This window comes from Ambystoma mexicanum, chromosome 8, assembly GCF_040938575.1.
Source record: "Ambystoma mexicanum isolate Mex_15411 chromosome 8, UKY_AmexF1_1, whole genome shotgun sequence".
Classification (NCBI taxonomy): Eukaryota; Metazoa; Chordata; class Amphibia; order Caudata; family Ambystomatidae; genus Ambystoma; species Ambystoma mexicanum.
In genome coordinates this window covers 344,564,965-344,585,495 of record NC_090929.1, presented here as the reverse complement: position 1 = coordinate 344,585,495, position 20,531 = coordinate 344,564,965, and positions in this window count along the sequence as shown.

Genomic DNA, 20,531 nt, shown 5'->3' with positions numbered 1-20,531 from the left:
GGCTCTGCTGCTCTGCGGCGAGAGCGCACAGGCACGGGTTTGTAGCACTGCAGGAGTTCTGAGAGGGACAGTAATTCCAACATATATGCGCAATGCTAACCTGTAACATACCTCAGGTACTCCTATAAATCCAATTATTCACTATGCGTTACGCTGTAATTTTATATCTGCGCTCCCTCTCCTAAATCGCTGTAATGTCATGCTCTACTACATTCTATGCAAATAAATCGTAACATAGTAAAATCTCTGCCCTCACAGCAATATTTTAGGGAGGTAAAGAAAACATTACTTATCTGCTTGAAGAGCAGTAAAAGAAGAGAAGAGGAGTAGAGAGTTAAGGACTACAGAGACTATGGGACTTGTAGTTCAGAAAGAGAAATTCACTTTGGACATTTCAAAAGTTGTTAGTTTGTTATAGTTTGTTGAAACTGCTGAAGAGTGGTAATAAAGAAGTTGAAGCATAATGCTCGCCTCCAGTCTTGCCATAGAATTACCTTCTTCCTGCTGTGAGGCAGAGAAGTGGGAGCTCCATCCCCATTTGAGTTATACCACATACCCCGGAAATACACTTATATTCTATTATTAAACAAAGGTTCTCATTACTCATTTTTCTTGGTCAATGCAGAAGCCCCTTCTGTGACCTATTGTGGAATCAAGCAAAATGCTGCACAGAAATCAGTGACTGGCTGGATGGCATATCTCTCTTCTCTCCTTTGTTGTTTCTTCGAGAAGATGGTGAGAAAGTGCCAGAGTGTTCAGTGTGTATGCTGACATCAGGGTGGGTGTGCATTTATCATTGCTTGCTGCTCAGAAGGTCTCATTATGAACGTGGTGCTAGTGGTAAGAACTGGTGGTGATTCTGATAGCACATGTTTTACTGATCGGTCTGATTATGGGTTTGTACACCCCTGAGTAATTTAAATTAATTTGTTAGCCTCAACAGAATGCCACACAAATACTAAACAACGTTATGATCTATTTGAAACACATTATACAATCTTCAAATACCATATATAATGATTAAAAAGTTGTAAATAGGTCCCCAAATTATAACAGATTGTATTTAGCAGGGCATTATACAATATTACTGTATGGATATGAGTGATAAGACCTCTTTTTTTACCCAGCTTTATAAAACATGGTTTGTTAAATAACTAAGCTTCGTTATGACCAATGCTAGTAGTGCAATATTGTTTGAGTAAATCAAGGATGATGTTACATTGTTCAAATTTAAAAGGTTGTTATATTACTTCACATTCAGAGTGAGGTTCTGGGGTAAACAGATAAGTGGGAAAATTGCCTACATGTGCCTGTCTGCATTAGCTCAGAACAAAATTCTGGTACCGCTGCCAGCATCATCGGAATAGCGAAATGCCAATCTCAAAATTAGGCGGAGGTGCCACTGTTACCACTGGTGGTAACAGTAATTCTGTTTGGTGACATCGACACATCGACAGCATTAAATTCCCACCCAATCATGTATTGTTTATAATGTGATATTTGTGGATTACAACAGTACATGGACACCACCCTAAATTTGTTCATTGTATGTTCCTTAGGGGAAGAGCAGAAGAATAACTGAGAGAAGATAGCGACAGTTATCGGAGCCTAAGTGGAGGAACAGGAAGGCGAGGGGGCGGCATAATCGGGCACAGATTTTGCTAACTCTTTATTCCGGAATATGCAGAACTTGTCAGATAGAAACCTCCGGGAAAAAATCAGTGCTAATTCCAGTATATAAAAAGGGGGAGCGGACAAAAGCAGCTAACTATAGACAACTCTCTATGCTGGATGTAACTAGCAAAATCTTCAACACAATGGTACTTAAAGAAATAGAAAAGTGGGTCACGGAAAATCATATCCTTAACTATGCTCAAACGGGATTTAGACCAGGGGCAAATACTACCCACAATATCAGGGTTCTTGACTTATTAATAAATAGCACCACGAGTAGCAAAGAAGCCACACTATACATCGCTTTTGTAGATTTCAGTAGCCCCTTCGACCTGGTGGGGCGGAACATTCTGTGGACCAAATTAAAGACTTTGGATTGCCCAAAGTGGATCTTAAATATATTAATAGCCGTGCACAGTAATACCTCCACCAGGGTTCAACTTAACGATCAAGGCGATGTATCTGATAAAATCTACATTAATATGGGGATAAAGCAGGACTGCGTTACTGCGCCCATGCTCTTCAACTTATATATAGCTGACCTGCTGGCTCGTATGTCATTAAAGTCAAACTGCCCACAAAGTTGGGGAAGATGCCTATAACAGGAATGCTTTATGCAGATGACTTGATCCTCTTTGATCGAACGTTGACTGGCATAAAGAACATGTTGAATGAATTATTAGTTTACTCAACACAGCTAGGTCTCGTAATCAACTTGGAAAAAACGAAAATAATGACAATTGCACGAAAAGGACCCTGTCAAACTGGGATAGAAACCAATGTGGGGAAAATTAAGGTGGTAGATCAATATCCCTACTTGGGATTGGACTTTAAAGCACCTACAGATTATGAAGCCATAAAAAGATATAAAATACGGAGAGCAAAATTGCTCACCCTCCAGGCCCATAAATTTGCAAAGGGCTCAGCAGGATTTCGCATGGCCGGCATATTGAAATTATATCAGCAATGCTTTGTGCCTGCAATCCTGTAAGGCCTTGAGGCATTGGCTATGCAAGATTTAACATGGCTTAAAATCCTGGAAGATCATTATTGACGTATGGTGCTTGGTCTGGGACCCTCTTGCTCTATTCAATATCTCCGCTTGGAATTGGGCCTCATTTCCCTGAGAGGGAGGGCTCTCCGTTTGAGGGGTGACTTCTATATGAAATCTCGGACAGAGCCCAGCTGTAAACTCCTGAGACTTGCAGGGAATAACTTTGATATAGAAAAACATCCCTGGGGCCGTACCTATAAAGAACTGAATGAATCTTTATTCAGGGAGATTGATTGGCCTTATGAAAAACTGAAGCATTTACTTTATATCCACCAGAAAAAAGCATTTGAGGACAAATTGAACACATGGGATTGGTGTGCGAACTCAGAACACTTGGCCAAGTTGAAAGGTTATGAGGCAGTCTCACATGTCGTACATTGATATCTAAAACCGCAGTCTTATTTGCTCCTATGCCCGGCTCCTGAAGTAAGACAATTCTTACTGAGACTGAGAACTAATCAGCTTCCGGTACATACTATCCTAGGCCCTCGGTTGAAGATCCCTCGGGAGGCCAGGCTTTGCAGTATCTGCCAGGGGGTAGGAGCATTTGAAACTACCAGACATGTACTTTCACTCTGCCCTAAAATGGGCCCTACATATATGAATGCATATGAAAAATGGGTCCATAATTATGAGGCGATTAAGGAGGAGGATTTCTGGTACATCTGTTTGAACACTGACTCCCTTGGCCTTCAGCTTGCACTCTTTAGGGTTTGGTCGCAAATCATGCCCGCATAATAATACCGATATCGCATCGCCTCCCTTGTTCCATCCCATTTTAATTATCAAGTCAATTTAATTTATGGCAAGCTTATATGGAGTTTTAGAGCTTAGAGTCTATATAAACTTTTGTACTTTTCTACTTTTGTACTGTATTATTCTCTGTATATTCTACATATTTTATATATTTTGATTATCTTATATATATATATATATATATATATATATATATATATATATATATATATATATATATATATATATATATGTTGAAAACCCTGCACCAAGGTCCAGGAAAGGTGGAAGGCACTCCAGGAAACAGTCTTGCTTGCAATAGTCACAGCAAAACACTGAGGCAGGAAACCAGGTAATGTCAGCCAAAAATCAATGCTTTAATTCATAAAATATCCAGGACGGGAGAAACAAACACAAAAACAATATATATATATATGTATATTCAGTGAAAAAACATTGTTACAGTGATGTTATGGTTCCAAGTAAAACTGAAAAACCCCTGAAATTCGCCCGTTATGGTAAGCTAAGCAACCATAACTTGCGCCCCCACCGTGCACTGCTAAGACTAACGCCCAGGACATCAAAGATGACATCACAAATGTCATTGATGACATCACATGTGCATTTACCTTTCATGAAAAGTCTGTACAACGGATTCTTATTGTAATGTTAATAAAAAAGTGGCAAGTATCATTGGAATAAATATCACAAGGTACGTAGTGCATTAAGTAATGCATTAATCCAAATAGCATTGTATTATGAAGTTTTTTCCAATATACTAAGGTACACATGTAGCAACATAGGCATAGTGTGCAGCAGACATGATGGAGATGCAATATTAATAATCTTGCCATGTTAAATACTAACATTATAAATGCTTTTTTATTAGAGTCTTGCATACTGTGAAACATTTAATACATACCTAATCAAACCCACTTACTTACTGCACACAAAACACAGACAACAACACATACAAATATAGCATATACAGGGAAAGTGAAGTAAACGAAAACACAGCAGTATTACCCGACAATCTTCATAACCTAACTGATTATCTTCATGCACAGAAATGATGGCTCTGCTTCAAAGCTACTAATTCCCTATGTATAACCATCACATATTGTGACTAGACCCTAAGGAAAGTAGTGTAAGTGCAATGTGTACAAATATGAGCATATCCAGGGAAAGTACAGTAATAAAAAAAAAACTGAACTATAAGACAGTGTTGATAACCTTACTAAACATCTTCATACATAGAAAGCATTGCTGTCTTCCAAGTCTGTGTTTTCCCCTTTGTATATGTTTCATATGCTTTGAGTGGACCCTAAGTGAATTACTGTAAGAACATATTTGAAGTATAAGTCTACAAATATAGTACTTTGTAGTATACGATAGTGAACTTTTAGTTGCTGACTGTTACTGGCCTAGAAATATCAGTAAAGGAAAAAAAAGTGAGCCAGACATGTGATGTCATCAGTGATGTCATCAATGACATTTGTGATGTCATCTTTGATGTCCTGGGTGTTAGTCTTAGCAGTGCACGGTGGGGGCGCAAGTTATGGTTGCTTAGCTTACCATAACTGGCGAATTTCAGAGGTTTTTTCGGTTTTACTTGGAACCATAACGTCCCTGTAACAAAGTTTTTTCACTGAATTTCATAGGTTTTTAGTAGCGCAACTTAACCATAACGTCCCTTAAACAAAGTTTTTTCATTGAATTTCATAGGTTTTTATTAGTGCAACTTAACCATAACATCCCCTTAACAAAGTTTTTTCATTGAATTTCATAGGTTTTTATTAGTGCAACTTAACCATAATGACCCTTTAACAAAGTTTTTTCATTGAATTTCATAGGTTTTTACCAGTGCATGCTATTTTCCTACAACTTACTAATATCATACTTACCCAATATAGCAATATTTGTGTCCAATTTCCAAAGTTTCACCTTAACACTCTGCCATTTCCCACCATCTGGAATAATTTTTAACACTTCTATACACTTCTTGCAATTATTTCAACTAGTTTTGCATCCGTAGACATCTAGGAACATCTGACTTCATAGCGGACCTTCCGGACAGTGCCACATGACCATATGCTGGCGCGCGGCATGATGACGTGTCTGAGAACCCGTCCGCACTTCACGAGATAAGATCTCTGCTTGGCGGACAGTTCGGAACTGCATTTTCTACTGATCTAGGAACTTCCAACTTCAAAATGTATTTCCTTTGCACAGCTCCAACACCTATTCCTACTCATTATACATGACCAATCTAGTACACAGTACATACCTTCAGCAAAACTGCTATTTATCTTAAAATGGCATCAGCTAATGCCATCCCTCCTCCCCAGGAGCCACCACCACTGCTGTAATAAAGGAGCATGAGAAACAGTGCCCCCTAACTTAGAAATAACACATGTGCAACATTTTCCCTTGTGCACCTACCCCTCCATATTAGTGTTTGGTTGCTCTTCCCTCATTTCCCTCCCCAACTTTCGTTCTCAGCTCTCCTGCCAAACAAAAATACATCCAAAAACAACAAACGACATATTCCTTTAGGAACCACCTTTCACATTTAAAAAATAGAACAAAAAAAAAATCTGTAGACTCCATCTACTTTATATTTCTCAGTAAAGTACATAGACTAAATAAGATTTTCCAACATTTCCATTTGCATTTTGTGTTATGCTAATGGAAATATTGTGGCGTTCATCCTCTGTTCCAGGGACTGGAACGGTGGATACCGACCCAGATGCCCACGAGGTGTCTGGATCATTATCCCTCCATTCCTGCCCCTGAAATCGGGTGTGAAGGCCATTAGCACCCTAGGTTCCCAAAGCGGGAACCCGGGGTGCTAAAAAATAGGATTTTTCTTCCAACACCGGGACGCCTCTGGCGTCCCGGTGTAGGAAGGAAAATCCTTTTCCAGGATGGCCACCATCGAAAGGGAAGGTGAGGGTTCCATACAGGGCCCCTCTTCGCTTTCCATATGTTGGGTGTCCTGACCCACGTTTGAGCTATCATGCTGCAACATTTGGTGCTGTGGGCTTAGCAAATCCAAGATGGCCAAAAAGCCCACATGTGCGCCAAAATCCAGGAGAACCACGCAGTTTGTGCACACTAAAATGGTTGCCTAACTTGCCACCCACCAGTGCGAGCAGGATGGGCCGGGGTGCCATGAGTGGAATGGGTGCCAAAGGAAAAACAGCAGCGCCTGTTAGCCCAAAAACGCTTTAAAATCACCTTGGGTTTCTCTGAATGCCAGCTCAAAATGCCTATTTTCAAACATTGCAACACATCCAAAAATCTCACTGAACACCAGCAGACATCTGGCAGAATGAAGTATGTGTGCATACAAAATCTGGGAAGTTGAAGAGCCCCAAAACAATGTTCATAACAAGACTGGCTGAGCTCTGCAGGTCTGCAGCAGCCTAACTGAAACTGGATTTAAAACTACCAAAAATCGAAAATGTTTAAATTAACTGAGTGACCTACTTTTGAGTGTCACATAGTTTGTCACTGTTGAAATGTCATAGTTTTGAACTTAGAATCAGCATTCTAGCTGCATATGTAAAAATTGTATGTTTGATTTAAACTGGGAACAAAAAGTGACATGTTAGCTAAATTCTGGCTTAAAGGAACTGAATTCTGCCTGACAACTTCCCCCCAATTGGAGTGAAACTGGATCCACAGCAGTTCTCAGGCCTGGCTGCATTCTGAGGGGAGGTTACCCCTCTCTGATTGAATTACCAAGGGACTGCTAGAGACTAAACAAAGGACCCAGGCAGAGGGTTTATTGGGGGGAGGTCATAAATGGCTTCCTCTTGAACAATGGGTCTTCCAGGGCCCAGGCAGATGGTTTATTGGGGGGCCGTAAAATAGCTTCCTCTTGGCAGAAGCTGGGAGGGGCAGCGTCTCTGAGCTTGGCAGAAACTGGATAAACCGGTTTCTACACCATGTGACCTGGGAAGACACACCCCTGTTGGCCAGAATATGATTTTAAGAAAGATGTATAACTCATGGTGCGGACTTGTCAAAATTATTTAAATGATACCATAATTCTTGTGATTTTTCGGTGCACGTTTTAAGACGCGTTGGGAATTTGTGTGATGTTCTGGGGCAAAACCCCACTAATTATTGGCACCACAGACTCTGTGTTTAAGCTAGAGACATGGGAATTTACTGGAGTATGTATAGACAGGCCGTGTATATGTGTATAATTTTTAATGAAAAACCAATGTTGCAAAACCAGTTAAAAAACGCAAAATGTTGCCAGTTCTGAATGCGAGCTCTTAGAAACATCAGAGTTTGAACAGAGCATACCTCATGTGATCCGTGATGGGTGTATGTAATTTCAAACCACTGTGTATCTATGAAATATGTCTTTAGGTCAAATATAGATTTGTGTGTAATTTGACAGGGAAGTGTCCTTTCTGCAAGCCATTAAATGACATCATTCTGACACACAATCCTGTTCTCCAGTGAGAACGCAAAGGATTCTCCAACCTATCAGAACTCTGAAGGGGTTGGGCCTAAAAAGCTAGCCTCTCCACCCACTTTCAAATCACATAAAAAGAGACTGCTGGGACAGGTAGAGACATTCAATTCCATTTGCTGCGGAGAATGCTGACCGACGACTTCACATCCAGAGATCCAGACTTCAAATCCATCAATCTCCAGAACCTGTAGCAGTACCCAGAAAGCAGTGTTACATCCAGAATCCAGAGAGGCTAGACCAGCAGAGCAGAGCTGACCCAGATCACTGTGAAGTGCCGAGGCCAGAACCGGAGTCAAGTCCAAAACCTGACCAGATCCGTGGCCTATTTCAAAATATATTGGCCCTCATTACGACCCTGGCGGAAATCGAAAAACGATGGCGGAAATGCAATACCGCCATCGAATAGCGCTCGGTGCGACTATGACCCGTCACCGCAAAGTACGATGCCATTAGCGACACCGTAGTGAACGCCAACGCTAACTGCACCAAGTACGCGCGCGCGCGCCATGCCAAACCGTAAATACCACCATGGCGCAAGGGTACGCGAATTCCGACCCTAGCGGACATGTACCTAACGCCATCAAGCACGGCGGAAAGTACCATTCCGCCATGGTGAGAAGTACGGCATCGCGAATCAACCGTAAACGGCCCCACTGAGTGCCTGTACACCGCTCCCTGGCCACATAGTACAACTCCCCGTAGGTGCAATGAAGTCACAATGCAACCAGTGAAATGTACAAGTAACCCATGCATGCCAACGAACAAAAGAATCTCAAGAGGGGCCAATGGGAGCCGCAGGGCACAGATGGCACGAATACAGAAGCCATTCCAATGGACATGACCACAGTCCCCCACCAAGAAACGCACGCAAACACAGGCACCTGTGACCAGCAATATTCCGAAAATCACATCATTCCACCAGTCCACTTGGCTGACCGGCATCTGTTACACAAAACCTAATCCCCCGCCCCTGAGCATGACATCATTCAAACAGTCATATTGGCAGCCCTCATCCCTGACCTCACTGGGCTTCGTAGGCAAACGCGCCCAGCACAGTACCACGCAACTATACTCCGAAGCTGGAACCCAATGCAGATCTCCTCACAATACATCGCTCCCCAAATAGGAATATGCCACATCACTTGGAAAGAAGAACGCTACACGGCCCATATCAGAATGGAAATTTAATGCACAACAAATTCACCAAGCCCATACAGCCATTAGGCCATGAACTCCAAAACACATTTCACCATTGTGGGCTGCATCCGCAAGAAATGACCAGCTACTTCTTGTGTGACGCCCTGTTCCTTCATGGTACACAGAGCCACATTCTCGTACGAAAAGGCAACATGGAAGCGCACAGAACCGCAGGGCCGTCCCAATGGGGAGGCACTAGTCCAGCTGAAAGGCCGAAATGTTGCTCCGAGCCACTAGTACTGCGTAAGGGCATGTGGCCTATTGGCGATCGTCCCATAAGATCGTAATGCTGCTCCACTGATTAACACGAAGCAGCAGGTGTCGGGAGTAAAAGCCATCTGCAGGAGTGGCATACAGATGGCAGTGGCAAAAGGGGAGGAGATACCTGTCAACCAAAAGAAAAGAAAAAGAACAGAATGGCCATCAGAACTACATTCGAACAACTCACTTCAATGATCACACTAAATCCACAGCCATATGCATGCTAGCCCACTCCAAAGGATCATCACCACCCCAAAACCACTTGCGACTCATAACTATCTATATCGAGGTGTAAACACCATCACAAACGAGTGTACCTGTGCATGCGTCTGTGAAAACAGAATCCATCAGATGGGATTGGTAACGTGCATGGACACAAGTGTCTGAGGGCGCGTCGAGACAGGGAGGGCTCAACAAGGCCAGATAGACGATGGTCCCACTATGGCAGCCCTGCATCACATAGCGCAGGGGAGGCGGACAGATTCCAAGAAGCCCTGTACATGGCAAACACTGTATCAAATCATCTGCCCATGCATCCATTCATCATTCCCTCATCCCGTAATGAAAACGCCTGTTTCCATACTCACATAACATGTGCGAATTCCATTGAGTCTGTGCGTTATGCAGCCTGCAAAATCCACTGTGCCCCAGCCCGTAATTCCAGTGTTGTGAAGTAACATGTATTTGGGAACGTCCGGCCTCATCGTCCACTTCGCTATTGCGCATCCCAAACTATTCAAATCAATCATGCATCCTCGCCATGGCCCCTGTCCCAAGGACATTGAACAATAGAACGTTATATTTGCAGTCAGACCTGTGGGCATCTCCTCGCCGCTAGCTGATAACCGAAAGCGCCGCCCTTCGAATTCCTCATTTGCAACATCACGTCGAAAAGGCATCTGTGGCCGCTTGAAATCACAAATTAATCCATCTAGTGCGGCTGTGTGTGAAAATGGCAACTGCCTTCACTCACAAATGGGACGCCCCGGCCGTCGTTGCAACTCGGTACAGTGATGCATGAGGGTCCACCGTTACTCGAGTACTACGTTCCACTGACCCTTCACAAGTCTGTTCGCGACTGCAAAGATTGTATGTGAAACAATGGGACCATAGCCGAATGAACATATCAACCAATGTTACACGGCCATCGGGTACAAATACATGATTGCAATAGCAAGATGCCATTCCTCGAATTGCAGCGTTGTGTGCGGGACGTGCTCGGCCAAAGGGGAGAGCAGCTTGCACAGGTGGAATGAATCACCACAGGTGGAGGCCATACAGCCTGAAAACACATACATTGCACACCCAGTCTCTTCCCACAACCACACCCACTCCGAAATGCTACCGGCAGGACTCGCGATGTTGGCCCTGGGGGACCTGATAGCACTGCAAGTACTCCAACTCCAAGAAGAAGACGAACACCAACTACAACCGGCCGCACGGAGGAGACGCAGGAGGAGGAGGAGGGCAAGGCAGGGCCAGCAAGGGCCGCCAGCACAGCCACTACCACCACGCAGGCAGCCCGCAATCCCACGCCTCCGAGCACATCCGTTCAACCTCACTGATGAGCAGATCCACACCCTCTACCGTTTGGACCGGGACACCATAGCCGCCATTGTGGACATGACACAGGCTGACCTTGTCAGCATGATAGATAGCCCAACCGCCATCCCACCCCTACTGTAGGTGGTGTCTGTACTCCACTTCCTGGCCACAGGCACCTACCAGCACACAGTCGGACAGTTGCATGGCATTTCTCAGCCACTGTTCTCACGGACACTATTGCAAGTGCTCGATGCCCTCCTGCAGCACGCAGACGACTACATCTCTCTACCACGCTCGGAGCAGGAAATTACCAACACAAAAGTGGGATTCCATGCACTTGCCGGCATACCGGGTTGCCTTGGTGCCATCGACTGCACCCATGTGGAATTGGTCGTCCCACATGCCAGGGAGGCCCAGTACCGCAACCGAAAACAATTTCATTCTCTGAATGTACAAATGGTGTGTGACTCCAACAGGATCATTACACATTGTTGTGCCCGATTCCCTGGATCAACCCATGATTCTATGGTCTTGAGGAACTCTACAATACCACGCTACATGGAGCGACACGCAGGGAACAGATCCTGGCTACTCGGTGAGTCTCATTTCATGCATGATGATGTGGGGTATGTGATGCGGCAATGACCTGGCAGGAAGGGGGGGGGGGTGCGTACGTAGCAATGGCATTCCACATAATTCGTTTATCGTCCACATACATGTGATGCCGGATATCCACTGAAGAGATGGCTCCTCACACCAGTCCGGAACCCACGGGACCAGCATGAGGAGGACTACAACCATGCCCACTCACGTACCCGTGTAGTCATTGAACAGGCATTCGGCCTACTGAAGACTTGTTTCCGGTGCCTCAGCAGGTCTGGCGGGGCACTCCTGTACCGCCATGAGTAGGTTGCAAAGATGGTGATGGCATGTGTCATGCTACACAACATGTGCGTACGTAGAAATGTGCCCATGCCCCCTGACGCAGAACTGCAAGCACCTGAAGATGGTCATGATGAGGGTGGGGATGTGGCAGCACCTCAAGGAGTCCGCGAGGCACAGGAGGGCCGTGACATTCGTCAGCATCTCATTGATGCATGCTTCTAGCACTCACGCCTGGTGGCTGATACATGGACACGGGACTCGTGGCACTGTGTGTGTCTGGTACATGCACAATATGGACTGTACGCCTATGAGGGCCTAGTACACAAAGATCATTGTCCACACATCTCATTGGTTGATCGTGCATTGTTTATGGCATATGTGATATCATGTTGAACACCCTATCGACCCGCCACCCAAGTGAGCCCAACACACCCCCTCCACCCTCCTACCTCCCCCCCGAACACCAGTGTCCAAAGATGCTCATTGTCAGTGGGCAGTCGCTATTGCAAGCCCCCTCTGCGGGTATCAGGGGCACCCCTGCCTGTGGAGCGCAGGTTCCTCCCAGATCTACGTTGGGGGCTGCCCTGGACGGAACTTGCAACGGATGATGTCTCTGCCTGCTCACGTCCATGCATGTCCCTAAGGGTTTGTGAGAGCTCAGTGAGCACACGGCGCACTGCGGCAAGTTCGGCACATACGTCTTTGGACGTCGCATGCAGTTCCCCCCTCAGGCTCTCGGTGCTTCTCTCCATTTGGACTCTCAGGCTCTCGGTGCTACTCTCCATTTGGACTCTCAGGCTCTCGGTGCTACTCTCCATTTGGACTCTCAGGCTCTCGGTGCTACTCTCCATTTGTGCCCTTAGTGTCTCTGTACTTCTCTCCATTTCTGCCCTAAGTGTCTCAGTTGATGTTTCTATGTCTGCCTTAGTGCCCCCACATTCATCGGCATGGTCCTTGAGGAGCGTGGCCAGTTGCTGCTGTTGCACGATTAACTGGTCGAGGGACTGTTGCCTCTGCTGGGCCATGGCCATTTGCGGTGGTGTCACAGAGTGGCTGTTCGCCTCATGTTGCCCTGCCACAGGGCTTGTGGGGGATGGCCAGTCGTCGTCTTGTGGGTGCCCCTGCGTGGTATCCTCATGGTGTACGGGATGGGACAGACAGGGGGATTGGGACAGGTCATGGATGGATCTGACTTCGACATCCCCGTCTTCTGTGTCGGAGCATGCTGCCATTAATGGGGTGTCACCTATGGTGCTGCTGCCACCAGAGGCAGTGCCTTCTGTGGCATCCATTGGGGGGACCTGTGGTGGTGGTGGTGTGGGCATGCTGGTTGCTGGGGTGCCTGTTGATGTTCCCTCCTCTGTGCTGCCACCTGATTTGTGCTGCTGCCGTGTCTTGATGCGTGCAGCTGAGGTGGAGGGTCTTTGGCCGTTGGTCTTGGCCCTCTTTGCAGGTGTGCTGGTAGGGGTGTCCTGAAGCTCGTCGTTTGGATCGGACCCTGTGGTGGAGTAAAGGAGGGCGAGGGTTATTAATGGGTCTGTGGTAATTGGAATGGCATTGTATCACATGCATTGGGGTGGTACCTGAGGGTGATTTGGGTCGGGGCCTTGGAGGTGCTTTCATTTGTGTGTGGAGTGAGGGTGCAGTTGTTTGGCAGCCTGCAGTTAGGGTGTGCCTGCTGCACGTGTAGTGGGTGTTTTTGGGGTTTTTAATTATTTATGTATTTATTGTGAGTTTTAAAGTGCGCTATCAGGCCAATGTGTGTGGACGTTCTCCTGGACATGTGTTTCTGTTGCACTATGTGGACACATGGTCCTTCACATGATTGGACATTGTGGATTTAGCATTGTTTCATTTGGGCCACCTACCTGATTCTTCGGATGTCTGCACTCCTTTCTCCATCCCTCCGACTCCCTCTATGCTCTCCATTCCAATGGTGGAGGCACAGATTTCTTCCCAGGGGGTCAACTTGATGGGTGATTCCGATCCTCCCCCGGTGGCTGTGGCAATGTTGCGGTTGGCAGAAAGTATGCTACGGACGCGTATCCGCAGGTCGTCCCATCGCTTTCTGCATTGCTGTGGGTTGCGGGGTGCGGTCCCCACCGCACTTACCCGCTGTGCCACCAGGGCCCATATGGCCTTCTTGTTCGCAAGTGCCGTCCTGGTCATTTGCGTGGAGAAGACGGCGGCGGCATTCTCCTGCAGGGTCTCTGTAAGCACGGTGAGTTCCTCACGGGAGAAGTGGACCTGCCGCTTGCGGTCGCACGCTTTCTTCGCTACTTTTCCCATTTTTCTTGGTTTCGCTAGGGTGGATGACGGGTTGGGATGTGTCTCAGGGTAGTGTTTTTAGTGGTTGTGTGGATTTTGTGGTTTTATAGGTGTACGGCGTGTTGTTTCCCGTTCCGGGCCCATGTTTTTACTTCCGTTTCCGTATATTTCCGGTCACCGTACTTTCCGGTTGGCGCTCACTGCGGTGTCCGCTAGGATGGGTGGCGGTATTGCACCTAGGGTGCCGTACGGCGGCGGTGTGGGCCGTTTTGGGGTCATTTCCGCCATCGCGGACTTTGCACTTCCGCCATGCCGTGGTGCTCGTGCCCGATGGGTCGGAATGGGCCGCACTTTGCTCCATCGTGCAATGGCGGAAACGCTATTTACGCTGTGGCGGTCCGGTCAGTCACTTTCCGCCAGGGTCGTAATGAGGGCCATTGTCAGTACCTAGCAGAACTGTGCAGAACCAATCTCTTAGTTAAAATAATATAATTCAATCTATTTTAAATCTAACCAGAACTGCCTCCTAACTGTCACCTGTCATTTGCAAAGCTGTCACCTGTCATTTTCTAGCTGCAAGCTGTAACCTGTCGCTTTGAACTTTTAAAATTTAAAATCCGAAAAACTACCTTTATTTAATCATCCGTATCTCTGGAACCGTTTGTGCTAGGAACTTGGTTAAACTTTCCTCTGAAAGCTTAGAATCTCCGCATTTCAACAAGCCTAGAACCGACTTGCTAATCCTTATACTTTCTCCGCAATCACGATTCACGCATTCGCGAATTTTGCCGCGATTTGCGATTTGGCCCGATTTCTTTACTGTAAAAATCAGCAGCTTTTGCCTGAACTACTCAAATTTCGTTTGCCTCTTAAGAACCATCCCTGAATCATTGCTAGAGTGAGCCTGAACTCATATTAACTAGATACCACTCACCCTGAACCTCCTGAAGGGAATTAAAACCATTTTCAGCATATTCCTCACTTCATTGCCAGCACATATAAAAGCATTTTGGGCCTGTGTTTCAAACTTCTGTAGTCTAAGCTTGCTGAATTGAACTGAATTACATTTGATTGCATTCCTAAGAACTGTGTCATCTTCATCTTCATCTCCTTACATTGCATAAAAGGGGGGGTGAATTGTCCAAGAAAGTGATTACATTGGCCCTCATTACGACCCTGGCGGAATTCGGAAAACGATGGCGGAAATGCAATACCGCCATCGAATAGCGCTCGGTGCGACTATGACCCGTCACCGCAAAGTACGAAGCCATTAGCGACACCGTAGTGAACGCCAACGCTAACTGCACCAAGCACGCGCGCGCCATGCCAAACCGTAAATACCACCATGGCGCAAGGGTACGCTAATTCCGACCCTAGCGGACATGTACCTAACGCCATCAAGCATGGCGGAATGTACCATTCCGCCATGGTGAGAAGTACGGCATCGCGAATCAACCGTAAACGGCCCCACTGAGTGCCTGTACACCGCTCCCTGCCCACAAAGTATAACTCCCCGTAGGTGCAATGAAGTCACAATGCAACCAGTGAAATGTACAAGTCACCCATGCATGCCAACGAACAAAAGAAACACAAGAGGGGCCAATGGGAGCTGCAGGGCACAGATGGCACGAATACAGAAGCCAATCCAATGGACATGACCACAGTTCCCCCCCCCCCCCCCGAAACGCACGCAAACACAGGCACCTGTGACCAGCAATATTCCGAAAATCACATCATTCCACCAGTCCACCTGGCTGACCGGCATCTGTCACACAAAACCCAATCCCCCGCCCCTGAGCATGACAACATTCAAACAGTCATATTGGCAGCCCCCATCCCTGACCTCACTGGGCTTCGTAGGCAAACGCGCCCAGTACAGTACCACGCAACTAAACTCCGAAGCTGGAACCCAATGCAGATCTCCTCCCAATACATCGCTCCCCAAATAGGAATATGCCACATCACTTGCAAAGAAGAACGCTACACGGGCCAAATCAGAATAGAAATTTAATGCACAACAAAATCACCAAGCCCATACAGCCATTAGGCCATGAACTCCAAAACACATTTCACCATTGTGGGCTGCATCCGCAAGAAATGACCAGCTACTACTTGTGTGACGCCCTGTTCCATCATGGTACACAGAGCCACATTCACGTACGAAAAGGCAACATGGAAGCGCACAGAACCGCAGGGCCGTCCCAATGGGGAGGCACTAGTCCAGCTGAAAGGCCGAAATGTTGCTCCGAGCCACCAGTACTGCGTAAGGGCATGTGGCCCATTGGCGATCGTCCCATAAGATCGTAATGCTGCTCCACTGATTAACACGAAGCAGCAGGTGTCGGGAGTAAAAGCCATCTGCAGGAGTGGCATACAGATGGCAGTGGCAAAAGGGGAGGAGATACCTGTCAACCAAAAGAAAAGAAAAAGAACAGAATGGCAATCAGAACTACATCCGAACAACTCACTTCACTGATCACACTAAATCCACAGCCATATGCATGCTAGCCCACTCCAAAGGATCATCACCACCCCAAAACCACTTGCGACTCATAACCATCTATATCGAGGTGTAAACACCATCACAAACGAGTGTACCTGTGCATGCGTCTGTCAAAACAGAATCCATCAGATGGGATTGGTAACGTGCATGGACACAAGTGTCTGAGGGCGCGTCGAGACAGGGAGGGCTCAACAAGGCCAGATAGACGATGGTCCCACTATGGCAGCCCTGCATCACATAGCGCAGGGGAGGCGGATAGATTCCAAGAAGCCCTGTACATGGCAAACTCTGTATCAAATCATCTGCCCATGCATCCATTCATCATTCCCTCATCCCGGGATTAAAACGCCTGAATATTTACTCACATAACATTAGAAATATCCATTGAGTCTGTGCGTTATGCAGCCTGCAAAATCCACAGTGCCCCAGCCCGTAATTCCAGTGTAGTGAAGTAACATGTATTTGGGAACGTCCGGCCTCAGCGCCCACGTCGCTATTGCGCATCCCAAACCATTCATATCAATCATTGCATCCTCGCCATGGCCCCTGTCTCAAGGACATTGAACAATAGAACGTTATATTTGCAGTCAGACCTGTGGGCATTTCCTCGCCGCTAGCTGAAAACCGAAAGCGCCGCCCTTCGAATTCCTCATTTGCAACATCACGTCGAAGAGGCATCTGTGGCCGTTTGAAATCACTAATTAATCCATCTAGTGCGGCTGTGTGTGAAAATGGCAACTGCCTTCACCCACAAATGGGACGCCCCGCCCGTCGTTGCAACTCGGTACAGTGATGCATGAGGGCCCACCGTTACTCGAGTACTACGTTCCACTGACCCTTCACAAGTCTGTTCGCGACTGCACAGATAGTATGTGAAACAATGGAACCACAGCAGAATGAACATATCAACCAATGTTACACGGCCATCGGGTACAAATACATGATTGCAATAGCAAGATGCCATTCCTCGAATTGCAGCGTTGTGTGCGGGACGTGCTCGGCCAAAGGGGAGAGCAGTTTGCACAGGTGGAATGAATCACCACAGGTGGAGGCCATACAGCCTGAAAACACATAAATTGCACACCCAGTCTCCTCCCACAACCAGACCCACTCCGAAATGCTACCGGCAGGACTCGCGATGTTGGCCCTGGGGGACCTGATAGCACTGCAAGTACTCCAACTCCAAGAAGAAGACGAACACCAACTACAACCGGCCGCACGGAGGAGACGCAGGAGGAGGAGGAGGGCAAGGCAGGGCCAGCAAGGGCCGCCAGCACAGCCACTACCACCACGCAGGCAGCCCGCAATCCCACGCCTCCGAGCACATCCGTTCAACCTCACTGATGTGCAGATCCACACCCTCTACCGTCTGGACCGGGACACCATAGCCGCCATTGTGGACATGACACAGGCTGACCTTGTCAGCATGATAGATAGCCCAACCGCCATCCCACCCCTACTGAAGGTGGTGTCTGTACTCCACTTCCTGGCCACAGGCACCTACCAGCACACAGTCGGACAGTTGCATGGCATTTCTCAGCCACTGTTCTCACGGACACTATTGCAAGTGCTCGATGCCCTCCTGCAGCACGCAGACGACTACATCTCTCTACCACGCTCGGAGCAGGAAATTACAAACACAAAAGTGGGATTCCATGCACTTGCCGGCATACCGGGTTGCATTGGTGCCATCGACTGCACCCATGTGGAATTGGTCGTCCCACATGCCATGGAGGCCCAGTACCGCAACCGTAAACAATTTCATTCCCTGAATGTACAAATGGTGTGTGACTCCAACAGGATCATTACACATTGTTGTGCCAGATTCGCTGGATCAACCCATGATTCTATGGTCTTGAGGAACTCTACTATACCACGCTACATGGAGCGACACGCAGGGAACAGATCCTGGCTACTCGGTGAGTCTCATTTCATGCATGATGATGTGGGGTATGTGATGCGGCAATGACCTGGCAGGAAGGGGGGGGGTGTGCGTACGTAGCAATGGCATTCCACATCATACGTTTCTCGTCCACATACAGGTGATGCTGGGTATCCACTGAAGAGATGGCTCCTCACACCAGTCCGGAACCCACGGGACCAGCATGAGGAGGACTACAACCATGCCCACTCACGTACCCGTGTAGTCATAGAACAGGCATTCGGCCTACTGAAGACTCGTTTCCGCTGCCTCATCAGGTCTGGCGGGGCACTCCTGTACCGCCATGAGAAGGTTGCAAAGATGGTCATGGCATGTGTCATGCTCCACAACATGTGCGTACGTAGAAATGTGCCCATGCCCCCTGACGCAGAACTGCAAGCACCTGATGATGGTCATGATGAGGGTGGGGATGTGGCAGCACCTCAAGGAGTCTGCGAGGCACCGGAGGGCCGTGACATTCGTCAGCATCTCATTGATGCATGCTTCTAGCACTCACGCCTGGTGGCTGATACATGGACACGGGACTCGTGGCACTGTGTGTGTCTGGGACATGCACAATATGGACTGTACGCCTATGATGGCCTAGTACACAAAGATCAATGTCCACACATCTCATTGGTTGATCGTGCACTGTTTATGGCATATGTGATATCATGTTGAACACCCTATCGACCCGCCACCCAATTGAGCCCAACACACCCCCTCCACCCTCCTACCTCCCCCCCGAACACCAGTGTCCAAAGATGCTCATTGTCAGTGGGCTGTCGCTATTGCAAGCCCCCTCTGCGGGTATCAGGGGCACCCCTGCCTGTGGAGCGCAGGTTCCTCCCAGATCTACGTTGGGGGCTGCCCTGGACGGAACTTGCAACGGATGATGTCTCTGCCTGCTCACGTCCATGCATGTCCCTAAGGGTTTGCGAGAGCTCAGTGAGCACACGGCGCACTGCGGCAAGTTCGGCACATACGTCTTTGGACGTCGCATGCAGTTCCCCCCTCAGGCTCTCGGTGCTTCTCTCCATTTGGACTCTCAGGCTCTCGGTGCTACTCTCCATTTGGACTCTCAGGCTCTCGGTGCTACTCTCCATTTGGACTCTCAGGCTCTCGGTGCTACTCTCCATTTGTGCCCTTAGTGTCTCTGTACCTCTCTCCATTTCTGCCCTAAGTGTCTCAGTTGATGGTTCTATGTCTGCCTTAGTGCCCCCACATTCATCGGCATGGTCCTTGAGGAGCGTGGCCAGTTGCTGCTGTTGCACGATTAACTGGTCGAGGGACTGTTGCCTCTGCTGGGCCATGGCCATTTGCGGGGGTGTCACAGAGGGGCTGTTGACCTCATGTTGCCTTGCCACAGGGCTTGTGGGGGATGGCCAGTCGTCGTCTTGTGGGTGCCCCTGCGTGGTATCCTCATGTTGTACGGGATGGGACAGACAGGGGGATTGGGACAGGTCATGGATGGATCTGACTTCGACATCCCCGTCTTCTGTGTCGGAGCATGCTGCCATCAATGGGGTGTCACCTATGGTGCTGCTGCCACCAGAGGCAGTGCCTTCTGTGGCATCCGTTGGGGGGACCTGTGGTGGTGGTGGTGTGGGCATGCTGGTTGCTGGGGTGCCTGTTGATGTTCCCTCCTCTGTGCTGCCACCTGATTTGTGCTGCTGCCGTGTCTTGATGCGTGCAGCTGAGGTGGAGGGTCTTTGGCCGTTGGTCTTGGCCCTCTTTGCAGGTGTGCTGGTAGGGGTGTCCTGAAGCTCGTCGTTTGGATCGGACCCTGTGGTGGAGTAAAGGAGGGCGAGGGTTATTAATGGGTCTGTGGTAATTGGAATGGCATTGTATCACATGCATTGGGGTGGTACCTGAGGGTGATTTGGGTCGGGGCCTTGGAGGTGCTTTCATTTGTGTGTGGAGTGAGGGTGCAGTTGTTTGGCAGCCTGCAGTTAGGGTGTGCCTGCTGCACGTGTAGTGGGTGTTTTTGGGG